Source organism: Oryctolagus cuniculus, chromosome 6, assembly GCF_964237555.1.
Source record: "Oryctolagus cuniculus chromosome 6, mOryCun1.1, whole genome shotgun sequence".
Classification (NCBI taxonomy): Eukaryota; Metazoa; Chordata; class Mammalia; order Lagomorpha; family Leporidae; genus Oryctolagus; species Oryctolagus cuniculus.
The window spans coordinates 150,297,072-150,315,685 of NC_091437.1; the positions used below are offsets into that span (position 1 = coordinate 150,297,072).

General features: G+C 50.7%; 1 protein-coding gene and 1 long non-coding RNA gene across 10 annotated transcripts in view; both read right to left on the minus strand.

Annotated features, from left to right (window-relative positions):
- Positions 1-18,614, minus strand: part of MTSS1 (MTSS I-BAR domain containing 1) — a 169,063-nt gene that overhangs the window by 91,477 nt on the left and 58,972 nt on the right. The window lies entirely within an intron of this gene.
- LOC138849981 (uncharacterized) lies at positions 198-16,123 on the minus strand. Its single transcript, XR_011389328.1, has 2 exons — positions 15,475-16,123; positions 198-15,104 (listed from the first exon to the last, which is right to left on the minus strand). It is a non-coding gene; the product is annotated as an uncharacterized lncRNA (long non-coding RNA).

Here is an 18,614-nt window from a genome sequence, read left to right on the forward strand (position 1 = left end):
TATAGCAATTTTTAAAATTATGACCTAAGAAAGGCCACTTCCCAGGGTGTCAGTGTTAAAGTTCCAGGCAACAGCTTTTCTCAAAAAGACATCTGGCCTCAGCTGATAACATGCCACCAAGTAAGCCGACAGCACTGACAGTCACAAGGAGAAGTCTAAAAGGAGAACTCGAGCATGGATACACCCATAGGGAGAGCTTTTTTTTTTTTTTTTTTTAAGATTTTATTTATTTCATTTGAAAGGCAGATTTACAGGGCAGGGTTGGGGGAGTCTTCCACTGCTGGTTCACTCTCCAAATGGCCACAATGGCTGGGGCTGGGCCAGGCTGAAGCCAGGAGCTTCTTCTGGGTCTCCCATGTGAGTGCAGGACCCCAAGGACTTGGGCCATCTTCCACTGCCTTCTCAGGCACATTAGCAGGGAGCTAGACTGGAAGTGGAGCAGCCAGGACTCAACCGGTGCCCACATGGGATGCCGGCACTGCAGGGAGGTTTAACCCGCTGTACCACAGCGCCAGGCCCAAGGGTACTTCTTTAACACACAGCACAACCACGCTAACTGGAGTGGGCTGCTCTGCCTACCTCTAGCTACCAAATACTACAGTCCACATGGCCACTGTTGGCCACAGATTACAGACATGTTTGTCACATGATGTATTTCCCAGCTGTAGTAGAGTTTTGCCCTCTAAATAAAGGCTGGGAATGGCTCTCAGCTGTCAAGAACCCTACCCTGAAGCTACAGAGCAAATAAAGAATGGGAAAGGCGTCACAAGAACAGCAGGGGTTCCATCCGGGTCTCCAGCATGGACGCAGAGGCCCAAGCACTTGGGCCAACTTCCACTGCTTTCCCAGGAGCATTGTCAGGGAACTGGACTGGAAGAGAACACGTGGGGCTCGAACCAGCACTCCTCGCTCCAGAGTGGCCGGCCCCAACCGTTGCAGCCGTTTGGGAGTGAGTCAGCAGATGGAATATCTCTCTCTCTCCCTTCCTCCTCTGTCACTCTGTCTTTTAATAAATAAATAATTTTTTTAGTAAAAGGAGGAGGAAGAGAACAAGCAGGAGAACAGGGAGTTCAGCTGTCCCTAACCTGACCCAGCAGGAACTTGCTAAGTCATTGGAGGAACCCAGAGACAGGAAAATGCACTGAGCCTGGGTCACCCCAAGCCAGGATTAACCCGTGACTTCCTGCTTCTGGGTTAACCCTTTCTTAGCTCAGAGCTCTCACCCACGCTCTCCAGGAGGGAGAGCTCCCTCTGTGGTCCTCTCCCAGGCGCCCAGTGTCCTCAGAGGCAGGAGTGGGCCATCCCTCATCTGGCAGAGACCTACAATTCTACCCACATTCTACTCCTTAGAGAATTTTTCAATCCCCAACTTCAAAATGCAGTTCAGAGGCCACCTCTCTCCTTGAAGCATTTTTCCTGGCTGGTTTTTCCACTTCAGCCACTCCAGGTACTCCCTTCTCCAATCCTCCCCATCTTTCCACTCAGAATCATAAACTCTAAACATTGGATGGGATCCAGTGAACTCCTAGTCCAACCTCTTGGCCAGTACAGGGATTTCTTGTATACATTAAACAACCCAAGCCACAATTATTAAGCCGCCTGAGTTATCTCTCGGGTGACTGCACAGCAGGACGGAGCCCTTCTGTACTACTGTCTGTTGGAATCCTCACAGTACCTTCAAACGACATGCAGGAAAAACACCATTCCCTCTAAAACGTGAGTGTGTCACTTTATCGAGTGTGTCACTTAGCAGAGGCGACACAGCTCAGGCCCAGCAACTCCCTGCTAACATTACAGCAGAAAGGGACCCGAGAGATCCCATCATCTAGCTGGGCAGACAAGGAAGCCAAGACCCAGAACGCAGGCAAATTCTCTGAAGTCACGCTGTTGGCAAGCAGAGGGAGGCCTAGACTCTAGGTGCCCAGTGCAGGGTTCCTCCTCAAACCACCACCACCACCACCAGATGTCAGTTTGATCACGACAACTGACAGTCAACACCCAACTGAAGATAAAGACTGTCGTAGAAAGCAGCACACTTCTCCAACCAAGCCCCACATTTCAGAGAGAGACCTGGAAAGCTCCATGGACAACAGAGGTCCACCATCTTAAAACAAAATGATTGACTAGTAACTTGCATATTTAGTTCTTCTATTCTTTTTTACTCATTACAACTATGTTAGTCCATCACCGGGGGTCAGGTCTTAGGTGTCATCCCCTAAAAAGTCAAAACAGGTCTTCAAAACATTTACTTTGCATAAAAGCCTCCCCTTTTTCCCTCCTAGGATATGCAACCCCTGCGAGTTCCTATGAGGATACCGGGGGAGGCCTATGGTCAGGAAAGCCACCAGACATAACTTGTATCAAAGGCTGCTGAAACTCAGAAAAGTAACCCACTGATCCCCTCAATGCCCAACAACAAGCAGCCAGATATCCTGGCCGTGAGGAGAAAAGGCCTCTCTCCGACACAGAGCAGAAACTCCTGGGGTTATTTACATTCCAGAGCTCATTCCAGCGCTCCCGCAGGGCGGATGCTTCTAGAAATATCTTATTGCTACCCCACAAGAGAGTAATGAGGTGTGTCATCCTCACTAACCTAGCAGCTGCTAGGGGAGCAAATTCCGCACATCTCAACTGCAAAGACAGGAAGGACGGGCTCGAAGCATTCCTGAGGATGCATCTTTGCCAAAGGAATTATTAACCTGCTTGTCAATGTTTAACCCCCTTCTCCCACCTAGTTTGCATTTGCAAGAAACACATCGTTAGCAAAAAAGGAATTTGCTATCTCGGAAGCGCCACAGATTACATAACATGCCGTCTCCTGTCTCCTGCCACAGTCGCGGTCCCTTTTCATGGCAGGAACACTTGCTGTACATCCGAGCTGCAATGACACATCCACAGCGGCGAAGTTCTTCTCAGAGGACGGGAGGAGGGATGATAAATCCAAATTCTCGAGATTTCATTAGGTATAAACATTCAAACCGTACTAGGCTACGTGAGGCACACACATTCTTAGGCCGAGAGCACTGACGTAAGCCGACTCAATCATGACCAGAGGGGGATCTCGCCAGCCGGGGACCTTTCTGGTCTCGGCTGCCTCACCTCAAAAGGAGGCTGTAAGTCTCATCACTATTCTTCGCTAAGCGCAACGAGATGTACCGATGAGCAAAGGTGGTCCCCCGGGGGACCAGCCCTTTATAGTACACTTCCACTTCCTGCTGCCCTACCAAGTCTTCTCCACCTATGTGAGAAAAAGCAACCTGAGGCTCGAACAAGTTGAATAAGTTATTCAAGCCCACAAAGTTAGAAGGTGACCCAACAGGGCATTGGGTTCTAGCTTTCCAATGCTGTAACTTCTATCAACTTCGTGCTTCAAGATCCAGGTGGCTCCGCTGGTCCTAAAACCACTGCCCTCGTGACGTGCTCCTCTCTCCTCCCTTTCTTGCTCTCCAGCCCCATAAACAGCAGAGCAGCACGTGCCTTGGGAAATGGTGTGGCTCCGAGGGCGTGGTGAGAGCCGCAGCTGCCCTGGGGACCTGCACGGCACGGCCTGGTGCACAGACCAAGCATTTGGGTCTGAAAGGCGACGTGTCGGCCGTTGACTGCTGTGGTCTGGGTGTGCACCGCCCTCAGAGGAGATCAAGATCGTCCTAGTGGGATCCTGAGTCACTCTGCTGTTGTTGTTGACCAATTTATTTATTTGAAAGGCAGAGTTATAGACACACACACACACACGCACGCACACACAGAGAGAGAGAGAGAGAGAGAGAATGAATGAATGAATGAGTGAGAATCTTCTATCTGCAAGGTCCAATGCTGTGCCAGTTCGAAGCCAGGAGCTTCATCTGGGTCTCTCATGTGGGTGCAGGGGCCCAAGCACTTAGGCTATCTGTTGCTACTTTCCCAGGCATATTAGCAGGGAGTCAGATCAGAAGTGGAGCAGTCGGAACTCAAACCTGTGGTTACATGAGATGCCAGCGTCGCAGGTGGCAGCTTAACCCACTGTGCCACAACACTGGCCCCCTGAGTTGGTTTTCCTGAGAGTGGGTTGCTGTAAAAGCCCGAGTCTCACCCTGAAGCTCCCCCTAGCTTCCTATCCGTGATCTCCTGCTCCTAGCCTTGTTCCGACCATGTATGCCACCTGCCTTGAGGTCCTCACCAGAACCCAGTCCATACCCTTGACTCTCCAGAACTCTGAGCCAAATAAACCTCTTCCTTTGTAAAATTACCCCATCTCAGGCATTCCCGCACAGTCATGAGAAACAGACCAACATGCCAACATTGACACAGCAGACAACCAGACGGAGAATGGCACTCCTGCGTATCTTGGGCTTCAGTCGTCCTCTTGCAGAGCCTGGAGGTCCGAGGGATTCCCAAAAGCACAGAGTCAGGCCCTTCCTCATCTCAGAACAGGGAGGAGTCTCCCCAGTGGCCTGCACCCAGGTAAGAGGAATCGGAGTCCATGCAACTCAACCAGTAATGACCTGGCACCACGTGCGGAGCACAGACCTGCTTTGCAAAGTCAAAGATGAAGGGGAAAGCTTTCTGCCCTCAAAGAATACCCCACTGCTCGAGCAGGAGAGAGGCACTCCTGCAGTCACCTACGATTACAAACTGCAGAACACGCGCTGTGGTATCTGCACCTGTGGGAAACTTCGTAGGACCACTGACACCCAAGTTAGGCGGGCGGGACAGGAGGGCTTGGGAGAAAGGGACCATCTCAGCTGGTCCTTGAGGCATGACACAGGGATAAGAGAAACAGCCTCCCAAGAGGCAAACCACGGCCAAAGGCAATGGTGGAGCAAGCAGTCCGGTGCTGGGACAGCGTGCAGGAGCTGCAGTGCCACGTTTGTGACAAATGGGGAGATGCTGGGAGAAACTGTTCAGGAGGCTGAGCAGAGGCGAACGGAACCTTCCACCTTGGATGATATCGAGAAAGGAAGAACCAGTGAGGCTTGGGCATTGCATGCAGCCCTCTTAAACCCTTTTCCTCTGTAATCTAACATTCTCATCTCATTTACTTAAGAGAGAGACCCCCATTTTCCAGGAAGGGAAACTCAGACTTCAGCGAGGCAAACTTAACCTGCCCAAGGCTGTTCGACGTAAGTGCTGGAGCTGGAATTTGAACCCCAAATCAGCTAACCCTTTCTTTTAGGAAGAGAAAATCAGCCAGGCGAGACCTTCAAGGACAGACTCCACAGAGACTGGCTTGCAGAATAAAGTTCTTAAGTGAGCAAAGGAGTTTGAACCCCTTCGCAGGAGGAAAACAAGTAGGGGAAGTGTCAAGTCATTTGCACAAAGGGTGTGACTTGTGTAGAACTGCTTCCACAGGAACAAATCAGGGTCCTCCCCTCCCCTTTTTCTCCTAATGAAAAGGGAACCGCTCATCCAGAACCACCCCTGGAGTACGAGGGGTCACAGAAAATGTGCACTATGGAAACACGGCATCATGTTTGCACCAAAATAAACTTATCCTTAAATGTAATGTTTCCATGAGCTTTTTGAAGTACTCTGTTCTGTGACTGCAGGCAACGTGCAAGCAGAAGAAGGTGTTTAAACAACACCATGAAAATTCAACCACTCGAATACAGGATACAGGATGAATGATCCGGCTTCTTCTACAAGTAAATGTTGTTTCTACAAAGGAGGGAAGGCCAGTGTGCCTGGCGTTGTGGTACAGGGGGTAAAGTCACCACTGCCGTGCTGGGATCCCACATGGGCGCCAGTTGGAGTCCCAGCTGCTCCGCTTCTGATCCAGCTCCCTGCTGAAGCACCTGGAAAAGCAGCAGAAGATAGCCCAAGTGTTTGGGCCCCTGCACCCAGGTGGAGACCTGGAAGAAGCTTCTGGCTCCTGGCCCAGCCCTTGCCATTGCAGCTATTCGGGGGGTGAACCAGCGGATGATATCTCTGTCTCTTTCTGTAACTGTGACTTTCAAATAAATAACTTAATTAATTAAAAAAGAAGGGCTGTAATTAGATGCAGAGATTTAAGGGACATATCAATAAGATATACTGATAACAGGATTTTGTATTTTGAGTCAAACAAACCAACATGAAAAGTATTTATGTCAACTGAGAAAACTGCAAATGGACTAATGACACTGATCACTGGGCATTGTTCTCTCAGGTGTGCACACTGTGGCTATGCACTGGCTTTTTAAAAGCCCTCATCTGCTAGCAGTACCTGAATAAGAAATATATAGGAGGTCAGCACTGTGGTGTAGTGGGTAAGGCCTCCGCCTGCAGAGCTGGCATCCCATATGGGCACCAGTTCAAACCTGGCTGCTGCATTTCTGATCCAGCTCTCTGCTTTGGCCTGGGAAAGCAGTGGAAGATGGCCCAAGTCCTTGGGCCCCTGCACCTGTGTGGGAGATTCGGAAGTAGTTCCTGGCTCCTGGCTTCAGATTGGCTCAGCTTCGCCCACTGCAGCCATTTGAGGAGTGAACCAGTGAATGGAAAACTTCTCTCTCTCTCTCTCTCTCTCTCTCTCTCTCTTGCCTCTCTGTAACTCTGCCTTTCAAATAAATAAATAAATACATAAACCTTAAAAAAAAATACTGTAGCACTCAAGGGGTATGCAGGGTGGTAGGGGCTGGATAATGGTGAAAACAGGGCCCCATCATAGTATTCTGTCTCCTTGTGCATGTGCATAAACCTTCCATAATAAGGCTTTAAAAAGTGAAGTCACAAACATTGGAACAGAAAGATGTTTTTCTTTCTTCTAGCACATGTGTTGTTAGAGTCAGCAAAAAAAAGGGACTCTGGACTCTGGTTCCCTGGTTATTCAGTCACAGATGGACCGAGTGTGAACACGTTACTTTCCACTGCACTGAGCAAAAGCAGATGGCAAGACAGGAAAGCTCAACAGCAACACTAAGCCAGAGAGGGCTCTGGGGTCAGCCCAAGCCCACTGCACATACACTGGGGACCGGAGCAAGTTCATGGAGCCCTTTCCCAAGGTCAAATTTAACCAGGAGACAGGGGCCCTCTGAGGACACACAGGCCCCCAGGCATCTAAGTCCTCTCTCAAAGTGTGAGACTCAGCTCATACCCCCACCACCCCCTCCCCAGCAGGTGGGGGAAGAAGCCCACAGGGTAATCTCGTTTCCAGCTGTCAAGTTATAGCAAGCTTTATTTATTTTTTTTTTTTATTTTATTTTTTTTTTTTTTTGATAGGCAGAGTGGACAGTGAGAGAGAGAGACAGAGAGAGAAAGGTCTTCCTTTGCCGTTGGTTCACCCTCCAATGGCCGCCGCTGCAGCCGGCGCACCATGCTGATCCGATGGCAGGAGCCAGGATCCAGGTGCTTTTCCTGGTCTCCCATGGAGTGCAGGGCCCAAGCACCTGGGCCATCCTCCACTGCACTCCCTGGCCATAGCAGAGAGCTGGCCTGGAAGAGGGGCAACCGGGACAGAATCCGGCGCCCCGACCGGGACTAGAACCCGGTATGCCGGCGCCGCAAGGTGGAGGATTAGCCTATTGAGCCACGGCGCCGGCTAAGTTATAGCAAGCTTTATAAAATAGCCCCTCTCCACTTGCTCGGGCCTGAAGTTCGTGCATTCCCAACAAGCGCACATCGAAGCTAATTCCCGAGAATGACAGTATTTGGAGGTGGGGCCTGTGTGAGCTGATTGGGTCTTCAGGGTGCTGCCCTCCGGAAGGGGATTAGTGCTCTTCCAAGAAAGCTGCTCTCCCTCTCCACCAAGGGAGGCACAGCCCGAAAGTAGCCGTCCGCACACAAGGAAGAGGGTCCTTACCAGGAACCAGACTGGCCAGCACCTGCATCTTGAACTCCCCGGCCTACAGAACTGTTAGAAATAAGTTTCTGTTGTTGCAATCACCCAGTCTATTTGTTTGTTGTTACAGCAGTCTGAATAAATATAAAGATATTATCTTTGCATTATTTCAAATGAATCTAAACAAACCCCAGAGATGTGGAACTAAGATAAGCGGTTCTAAGAACGTTAGTACCAGTGAAGAATTTGAGCTACAACTAGAATCAACAGATGATCAGAGACAGAAGGGATAGTTTGCAATGAAAATTACCTTTCTGCCCTGTTTAGAATGGTTAATTCTGACATCAAGGGTCTTTTAAGTAAACAGTACCTCAATGGTATCAATCACCACAGTAATTTAAGAGCTCAGATTCTGTGTGTCTGAGCCATGGTTTATCAAGTTTCCCCCTAATCTAGTTTAGGGACTTGCATCTCAGGAATGCTCAGATATGTGGATAGCGTGCCTTTCGCTGACATTAGCAGGAAAATCACCCTTTAAATCAAATGAAATGAAAATAAATTCTTAAAAATTTAAAAACATACGGGGCCGGCACTGTGGCGCAGCAGGTTCAGCCGCCTCCTGCGACTCTGGCTTCCCACATGGGTGCCAGTTCAAGTCCTGGCTGCTCCAGCTTCCTGCTAATGGCCTGGGAAAACCAGCAGAAGATGGTGCAAGTGCTTGGGCCCCTGCCACTCATGTACGAGACCCAAATGAAGCTCCTGGCTTTGGCCTGACCCAGCGCTGGCCACTGAAGCTCTTTGGGGAGCGAACCAACAGATGTAAGATCTCCGTCTCTCCCTCTGTAACTCCTTCAAATAAATAAAACATTTTTTTTAATCTAAAAATATAAAACAAAATCAAACACTCTGATTGCAACAGGTGAATGGCCTCTCTGGGCTTATTCCAGAAACACCTCCTAAAAATCAGAGCTGCTCAGTTTGTTTCTTGGATTAAAAAAGCTGAGAGTTATGACTTGGCTCCCACTGGCTTATTGGCTCCTACTGTATATTTAGGCTGCATTTTGTCCCACTGGTTGAATTTTAACATCCACAGAAACTCCTGGGAGGAAACAGACTCGGTACGATCATTACGGAATCAGGGTGTCCACATTCTTAAGTATAAATGTCTCCAAAAAGTTCACGGAAAATGCGTATTATGAAAAAAAGCATTTTGAAAAATTATTGCACCAAAATGAACTTATTTTTAATTCCATTTTCCAAGAACTTTGCGAAGTCCCCTTGCACTTGCCCTTGCCCTTGTCCGGGAGTCTTTTCCTAAGGACACAGATGAGACTACACCGGAGTCATTCCATGCGCTCCTGAATAACACACAACATAAGTGAAAGAGGGATATTTCTATGAGAAATCAACTTCAGACAGTGAGAGTTATTCTAATATGGAATTAGAGTCCCAAATAAACAGAAATAAACACACACACCATTGTAGGGAACAATGTCTGTCTCTCTCCCTGACTGTGAAAATCAGATCTCTGATTTATTTCCCAGGCAACTTCAACAACAAGTACTACTTCGAGACAGTCTCTGTTTTCACATTCTCCATGCTACCACCTCCCAGAGCCACAGCAGGTGGGCTGTCCCTTCCAACCGGAGACTCCCGAAGTCACCCAACTGTGCAGCCACATCCCCAGACTTCAGGGTACTACACACACGTGTACATTTCAGAAAGGAACTTCCAAGAGCCCTTCTCTGGCTCTGGGCTCAACTGTGGGACATGGAAAAAAAATCAGCAGGCTAAGGTTAGGTTTCAAAAAAGCAGAAACAATCATCTAAGCAATTTGGAACTGGGCTGTACCACACACAGGAGCCACAGAAAGGACCAAAAGAAAGTAAACAGGGGATGGAGAGTGTATGGTTAGTGTAACTAGTGTATAGTTAGAACGTATATTTTGGTATTTAGAAAGAAACTCACACACACCCCTCCAGCCAGGGCCAAGGCAAGGCCAAGGCAGTGCCTCAGCGAGGCCTTCCCCATAACAGCACCGATCACCAATCCACGCCTCCAGTGGAAAAGGATAACTTAACCCTCATTCCCACTTGCCCAAAGTGACATGCCTCCCACTGCACACCAGATATGGGGCTCAGGCTAAGCGAAGGCACCAAAGCAGCTGCTACATTTCTACAAAGCTTGTGCCAAATGTGTATGATATGCACAGCGAAGGAACCAGAACACGGTGCAGCTCCGCACTAGCCCCTCACCTCGTCCACCCCTCTCTTCCTCCCGGACGCCTCCTGTGATCCGCTGGCTCTGCTCTCTCCCAGGGAGCGGGTTCCAAGAGCAAAGAGATGAGGGACTGATGCCCCAAAGGCACGAACACTCATGCACACACTCCCACACAATTGTACATACACACAGTTAATTTAGATCATGCTCTACCCACTGACAGCAGTCAGGTCTTAGGCCCGAGGCTGTCTTCCATCCACACAGACGAACAAAACATTCAGTGAACAGTAAAATCCAGACCCAGCCGGGCAGCAAGATGCCAGAGGAAGTAGGGCGAGTTTGGCTATTAAAAAGTTCAGCACTCAGCACTCTCTCATTCGCTTCACCACCGTCCCCCCCCCCCACCTCCGCCTTTGTCTCTCTCCCTCTCAAATAAATTTTAAATACTTCAAAAGTGGAGGAGTGGTGCTTAGTCTAGTGGTTAAGATGCTGGGTGGGATGCCCACATCCCACATTGGAATATCTGGGTTTGGTTCCTGGCTCTGACTCCTGAGTTGAGCTTCCTTCTAAAGCTGGAAGTAGTTGGATTGAGATCCAATCCTTGGATTAAGATCCCGACTCCAGGCTTCAGCCCTAACCCTGGCCATTGCAGGCATTTAGGGAGTGAACCAGCCAATGGTTGCACATTCTCTGGCGCGTGCTTTCTCTCTCAAATAATAATTTCAGCATTTCATCCTTGGGGAAAAGATTTCAGTGACAAAACCTCACCAACACACTTGTATTTTAAAGAATAAAGTTCATTGTCTTTTTCCGAAATGAAAGATAAAAGGCCTGGGAACCATCAGCCATAAAACCCACTATCCAGAAACAACACCAAAATTATGTATGTTGGCTTATTCTCTTCCAAGCTTTCTCTTCCTGTAAACAGATGGACTTTTGCAAACAATGTATGCCTGCACACCCCATCATTACAGCACACAGACAAAGAGCAAGCTTCGTGATGCATGTTTTCCAGCAGAAACAGAAGCCGCAATTGTCTCGGGCTAATTCAAAAAGAAGCCAGCAGCTGGGAGTACTCTTTGACCATCACCCTTGAAACTGAGCAAGCCAGGGGCCGGGCCGGGAGGTGTGGATGCTGCTGGAGGAATGAGAACCTGAGCCTCCCAGGCCAGGTCAGGGGTGGCCAGGTTCCCTCCCCGGACCAGCCATTCCCTAGAAACACCATCCTGGCAAGCTAAGTCTGCCCCTCCGCACCCCCCAAAAGATCTCCCTATTTACTAAAACCACCAAGACTGCTCCAGCAAAGAGCCGGTTCACAGTTTGCACCACACACATTCAGAACCTGTCACGCTGTACTACAGGCGTCTCTTTGCACATCTGATTCCCGCCTCCCCACTATGCGATCCATCAAGTCTGGGGCTGTGCTGCATTCTTCTTCACATCCTCTGTGGCCAGTACATAGTAGGTGGTCAAGAAATGTCTGCTGAACAGATGGGCTCCTCCTCACCCATCAAAACAGAAGACGTAGCCACCTTCATTTTCTTTGTATATTACAGAAAAAGGGAGCAGATCCTTCCCGATCTTGTCTGCAGGTTCTGTGCTTGAGTCTGAAGTCCACAGGAAAGGCCGCGGTAGTACTGTAGATGTATTTATCTTATTTGCTGACACTGTTAGAGTATTCCAGGAGCCCAGGTTCAATTTGGAAAACAGGTTCAAGGTCAATGGTGTAATAGCAGGTACCTACCAACAGCACTGGGGGAAGATCAGAACCCATCCATAGTTTATTTATTTACTTACTTATTTTTAAAATGTAAATTAAAGAGTTAGAGAGAGAGAGAGAGAGAGAAAGAGAGAGAGAGAGAATGAGAATATTCCATCCACTGGTTCACTCCCCAGATGGCCACAACAACTGGGCCAGGCTGAAGCCAGGAGCCAGGAGCTTCATCTGGGTCTCCCAAGTGGGTGCAGGGGCCCAAGCACTTGGGCTACCCTCAGCTACTTTCCCAAGCCATTATTAGCAGGGAGCTGGATTGGAGGTGGAACAGCATCCTTACAGGATGTCGGCACAGCAGGCAACAGCTTTTACCTGCTGTGCCACAGTGCCAGCCCCCTACAGTTTCTTGACATCCAATACAATCAGGTCTCCTCCATCAGAGATCCACGAATACCAGGTAATGCTCACTACTGTATTCCACAGCCTGCACAAAGGGTTCAATGAATACCTATGCGTGAATGAGAAAAGACATGGCAGGCCTCAGTCTGCCCCAGGAGGCTTCACTAATACAGTGGACTCTACCAAGGTCGCCCATCGTAAATACTGGGAGAGCCTTTCCAACTACTCACAGGCCAGGCTCTGCCCCACTGCTCCTGATGACGGTGTGTGGGCATGCCTGCGTTCACACAGCAGCTCAGGTGCTTCTGATACACACACACACACACACACACACACACACACACACATCGGAGAACCTGTGCTCCAGACAGGAAATTAAAGCTAGCATTATAGCACAAATACCGGCGGAGGGGCGGAGGGCAGAGCAGGTACCACTTTTCTATTTAAGCATCAGGTCTGCCCTCCCTGTCCTCAGCGTTCCCAACCCCGACAGCATCTGGTCATAAGACAAAGCAGGTGGAAACCTCCGACAACCACCTAATGGTCCCAGAGACTGCGATGCAGCTCTGAGCCACTCTGACCACTGTTTCTTGCACGCAGCAAGGGGTAGCTGCTCTCGTGGAGCCAGACGTTGGCATCAGAGGTTGGCCCGGTCCCCTCGCTGACCCTGCTCCAGGAGCCACCTGCCTGACGTCTTACACAGGAATGGGCCGTCTGTGGGGAACCCACACGCCAGAGAAGTGTCTCCAGAAAGAAGTCGCACTGCAGCTCAGACAGAAACTCCCTTCTGCAAGTTTTCCCTTAGGCTGCAGGCTAAACCTCAAGCTAAGAGATGGATGCGCATTTGTGAGGAAGTTCACAGCCTGGGGGGGCTTCCCACCCAGGCCTTAGCAAAGACCCACCTACAGACTAGTCATGGACAGCTACCCCCCGAAGTCCTGGCCTCAGCTGATCCCCTCTCCAAAGTCTCCAAAGCCAGGGCCAGGAGAGAGGAGGCTGCGTAGAAAACCCAGCCTCACTCTGGCCCCCTCAGAGCCTGGAATCAGCCACCTGCCCCACCCAGCTCCCATCAAGGTCGGGGCAGGGCTGTGCCCACCTCCCCTAGGTCCCCCCTTCCTAAACAGATTTCATGCGTTTCTCTCTTCTCTTTCTTGGCTCCCCCACATAGGTGGCCCCTGTGCATCTACACGCAAAGGCTGCCGTCCTCTTCTTCCTCAGAGGAGGGTCCTCAGAGTGCTACCCTTTGTGGATTTGCCCCCACCCGCTCCAGTGCCCTCTGTCAACAGCCGCCTATGTGTGCAGCAGTGCAGATGCCAACATGAATAAGACACAGTCCCATCCCTCCAGGAGGGCAGGGCCTCACCCGCACAGAAAACCAGGACAGAAAACAAGGAAACAGGCAACCCTGGGGGCATCATGGGAGCACAGGGGATGAGTGAGGATCACGGGGCCGTCTCGGGAGAGGGCACCCAGCTGGAGTCCACAGCCCAGGCTGAGTCAGCGCTGGCTGGACAGTGTCTACAAAGGGGAATGAATGCAAAGCAAGACACAGAAGTAGCCCATGCCGAGTCAGTAGGGAGAAATGTCACACACTTCAGCGTGACGAGCAGGTGGCAGGCAGGTGGGGAGCCCCAGGAGAGGGTGGCGGGGCTGGCAGGCAGAGGCCAGCGCCTGCAGGGCCACTCCCTCCAGCCCTTAGGGTGCCACCTAAGGCTCTGCTGGGCTTTCCCAGGAGTGTTACATGACACAGAACCACAGGCCCGAGCTCAAACTGTCATCATGGGACAACCGAGTCGATGGCCCTCATTAGAGTCGCCTGGGACCCAGGCGTGGCCATGGCCTTTGAGCAAAGCCTGTCTCTAGATAAAGGCTCCTCTGCTGTAAGTGCAAGAGGCTGGGTTCCCTCAGCAGCTCCCCACTGGTCTTTAATTTGGTAGCACCCAGGCATTCCGGTCTGAACCCAACCATTTCAGGTCGCAGAATGTCTCTCTAATTGCTGGGAGCGTGTAGATGGAGTGGAGGGGCACACAAGATTAGAGGCCACGCTCTGAAATTGAGCCCTTCGTTTCCCCTTTGGTTCCGAAAAGGCACATGACCACTGGGCTGCAGTTTACCTAAAAGCAGACAGACTCCAACCCTGCTAACGCGGAATCGAAGGCCACAGGGCTGCCGCCTGTCAGCAGACCCATCTAGTCTTAAATCTGCACAATCGGCAAGAGAGCACTTCGCTCAGAGCTTTTGCTTACATGAAGCCATTAGTCACTTCTGCCTCCAAGCCCGCTTCCTTCCCTATGTAAACACCACCACCACCATCGTCCACAGCACACACTGAGCAATCACGCGTCTGGCACTGCTCACAGCAACCCTATCGAATAGACGACCCTACTTCACCAGTCCTGGGACCAGGCCCAGGGATATTCTTCTTAGTGCGACATAAAACAGAGTTGCGAAGCCCAGCTGACACTGGTTGGTTGGAGGAAATGCATTTTTTTTTATCCCTATCGAACTGATAGCGACACTGAGTGTGGGGAGGATGCTTATCTGGCCCTAATGCAAATATTTGTTCCAGGTAATCTGCTGGGTAATCAGCAGTTAGACTATCTGAGTGTGTGTGTATCTGAGAAGCAGCGCTGCCTTCCAACACTGAAAACACAAGTCTCGTAGTGTCGAAGCCATTTTGTTCTCTGGGATTCTTTAAAGATTCCTTTGCTTAATCCAATAATCTGCTCACTAACCAATTCTATTTTTCCATCAATTTCTTTGATGAACATTGCCTTCTCCCCTTTTTCCATCTCTACAGACCTCGGTTCAGAAATTTCCACCCAAAGGTCATTCATCCATTCAACCCCACCTTTGCCTCCTTCGTCGCCGTCCCCTGTCCCCATCCTCCTCCAGGACCTTCAGTGATTTCTCCGTGACCATCTTCTCTCTCTTCTCTCCTTTCCCCCAGTCTCCGTCAGGGTCTTGGCCAGCTTGGCCTTAGAAAGCCTCACAAGGAAAGCCTGGCCCATGGAGACTAAGTTACTACCCTATCTGAGCCTCAGTGACTTTTTTTTTTTTTTTTTTTTTTGACAGGCAGAGTGGACAGTGAGAGAGAGAGACAGAGAGAAAGGTCTTCCTTTGCCGTTGGTTCACCCTCCAATGGCCGCCGCGGCCGGCGAACTGCGGCCGGCGCACCACGCTGATCCGATGGCAGGAGCCAAGAGCCAGGTGCTTTTCCTGGTCTCCCATGGGGTGCAGGGCCCAAGCACCTGGGCCATCCTCCACTGCACTCCCTGGCCACAGCAGAGAGCTGGCCTGGAAGAGGGGCAACCGGGACAGAATCCGGCGCCCCGACCGGGACTAGAACCCGGTGTGCCGGCGCCGCAAGGCGGAGGATTAGCCTAGTGAGCCGCGGCGCCGGCCAAGCCTCAGTGACTTTATGCATAAAACTTTGGAACCTATTTCACAGAGCTCTAGTGAGAATTTAGATGACACCTATCATACGCTTATTAATGCCAGCACACAGTAAATGCACACTTAATATTAGCCATCATTATAGCCACATTGCATTGTAATAATGTTTATCTGTATGTACTCTCCACAATTTGATCCTCACAGCAGTAGCACGTCATATTCCCTAGCATACCCCAAGGGCCACAAGTGCTAAGGGGAAAAAAATGCTATTGCATGGATGGAAAAATGAACATATGACTGAGTGTGCAATACATGCAAGGCGTTCTGCTTGGGAATCCAAAGGCAAGGGAGCCATGCAGACTATCAACTCCAGCACAAATGCTGGCGATGGGCCGGCGCTGCAGCTCACTAAGCTAATCCTCTGCCTGAGGTGCCGGCACTCCTGTTCTAGTCCCGGTTGGGGCGCCAGTCCTGTCCCGGTTGCTCCTCTTCCAGTCCAGCTCTCTGCTGTGGCCCGGCAAGGCAGTGGAGGATGGCCCAAGTGCTTGGGCCCTGCACCTGCATGGGACATCAGGAGGAAGCACCTGACTCCTGGCTTCAGATCGGCGTAGCACCAGCTGTAGCGGCCATTTAGGGGGTGAACCAACAGAAGGAAGACCTTTCTCTCTCTCTCTCTCTCTCTCTCTCTCTCTCTCTCTCTCTCTCACTGTCAACAACTCTACCTGTCAAATAAAAAAATTAAAAAAAAAAAAATGCTGGCGATGTCCTGGCAAAGTGCTGTGCAAGAACAATAGCAGGCAAAAGTAATCCTGGCAGGACAGTGAGCCCAAGAACATACGAATGGAACAAAAACGAAGAAACAAAGACAGAGGGAAGGGATGGCACTAGCAAAGGCTAAGAGACAAGGTGCACGGCCTGTCTCGGAGCGCTCAGAGCCTGGGCACCACAGGCAGAGCTCCTGACTGGGACCCACAGGCCCCTGGAGGCTCAAAGGAAAAGTGGGCAGATAGTGGCCTTACAAAGAGTTTGTGCAAAACGAAATTCAAACATAAGTTGATTCTGGTGCAAAATGTCTTGAAGTCCACCCACATAATGGGCCTTCAAAAGGCTCATGGAAAATATCAATTAGGAAAAAACTATGTGCCAGCTTCAATTTTTCTACACCAAAATCAACTTATATTTAATTCCATCTTCCATGGACCTTTTGAAGTTCCCTCATACATATTTTTCTGTGGAGGAGAGCCACACAGCTTTTCTTAGTCCCTCGGAAGGGCCCGAGGTCTGAAAGATGAAAGGCCCCTGTGACACTGTCAGGGGGTGGGGGCAGCAGAGGGCAAAGGAAGGGAGGGGGCGCTCGCTGGTGCACAAGAGCCCAGCTGGCACAGGGCAGAAGGCCAACCTGCCAAGCGAGCTTTACCGTGTGGCAGTCGGAGGGAAGCGGGTGATGCGATAGGCGATCTGTCTGCAGCAGGAAGGCCAGCCGGGAGAGAAGGAGGAAGCCGGATCAGCTGCCCAGGAAGGGGAGATAAAGGCAGTGGGGATAAGAACAGGAGTGAAGGTGCCCATTTAGGAAGCAAGGAACAGTTCAAAGGATCCCGAGGCCGAGGTCTGGTCTTGCTAGCTGGATGGAAAGCCGAGAAGAACAAAGTCACGGAGCAGGCTGGGAGAGAAGGAAGGGGAGTCTTGCCTTTGTCTCCTCCTCTCTTAGATGTCGACTGAGAGAGGGAGTTGAGGGCACGACCTCCACAGGAAGCCATCCCTGGGGGAGGCGGGGTCACAGAGGGCTGTGCACAGGCTGTGGCTCCTCTTGGGGCAACTCGGCGTGGTAATCTGCACATCGGCATGCTTACCTCTGCATCGCCCACCCCTCCTCCGCTGCCCGCTGCCCTCCCTCCTCTCTGACCAGGACGCAGTCTCCCAGGCCTTTCTGAAAGAGGGCCAAAAATAGAGAACGCCACAGAGGGGGAGGATGAAAAATGAACCAGCCAGTAAAGGAGAGCAGGAAGGAGCAGAGAGACAGGAGGCCGGGGCCCAGGGGAGGAGTGACCCCCAGGAGGGCGGTGGACTCAGCAAATGCCGGCAGGACAAGGCAAGGTGGAGGTGGAGAAGAGGTGAGCCACTCTGCAATGTCATCAGGAAGACCACCAGCAAGAGAAAACAGCGAACCTCTCATTAGTTCAGACTTAAAAAAAAAGAAAAAAAGAGAGACAGAAACAGAAAGACCTGTCATTCCCTCCCCAAGGAACCAGGAATGCAATCCAAGTCTCCCCCACAAAAGATCCAACTACTTGAGCCATCACCTGCCGCCTCCCAGGGGGCACATCAGCAGGAAGCAGGAATCTGGGGTGGAGCCAGGGCTCAAACCAGGCACACTGGTAGGGGATGCAGGAATCCCAAGCAGCCTCTTAACTGCCACACCAAACAGCCCTCCCAGTTTATTCCCACCACAGTGCTACACAAACAATAAGGCCCAAGATTACGCAGAGCCTGCATTTCTGTAGGAAGCACCAATGAACCCAACAGCTTCTTAGGAGACACCTAAGAAACGTTCCAGATGTAGCCAAAGGAAGACACGCACAGGGAGCCAGAATCCTGCGTTTAACTCTCAACTCGTTTGTAGAAGAACGGGGAGCTGCTGTGTAACAGGCACAGTTTCAGTTTGGAATGGTGAGAAAGCTCTGGAGATGGGTGATGCTGATGATTGCAATGTAATCTTCAGAATGTCTATTTTACCACACTAAAAAAAAAAAATGACAGTAACAACCACCGGGCAAGGTGGGTGTTGACAAGGGAGGAAACAGGCTCCAAAGCTTCCAGAATTAGTGCAGCCACACAGCTGCCAAGCTCCCCACCAGCCTGCTCTAAATCCAAGATGGCAATGGCCTGGGCCACGCAGTGCGTGTTCCCACAACGCTGCTGAAGGGGGACAGCAGGGCTCTGTTCTCGCTAGCTCTGTTTTCTCTCAGGCCCCATCCTGTCCAGTGTATTTTACTCCAGCCCCGAAGCTAAAAATGTCTTTGTAGAGAACAATGCCAGGGACCGGAAGGTGCCACCAGATGCTGCCTGCCACGCCTCCACACCTCAGCTCACGACCAGGGCAGGAATCCCTCCTCCCAGCTCCGTGTTTAAACTCCCCTTTCTTCTTCGTACCCC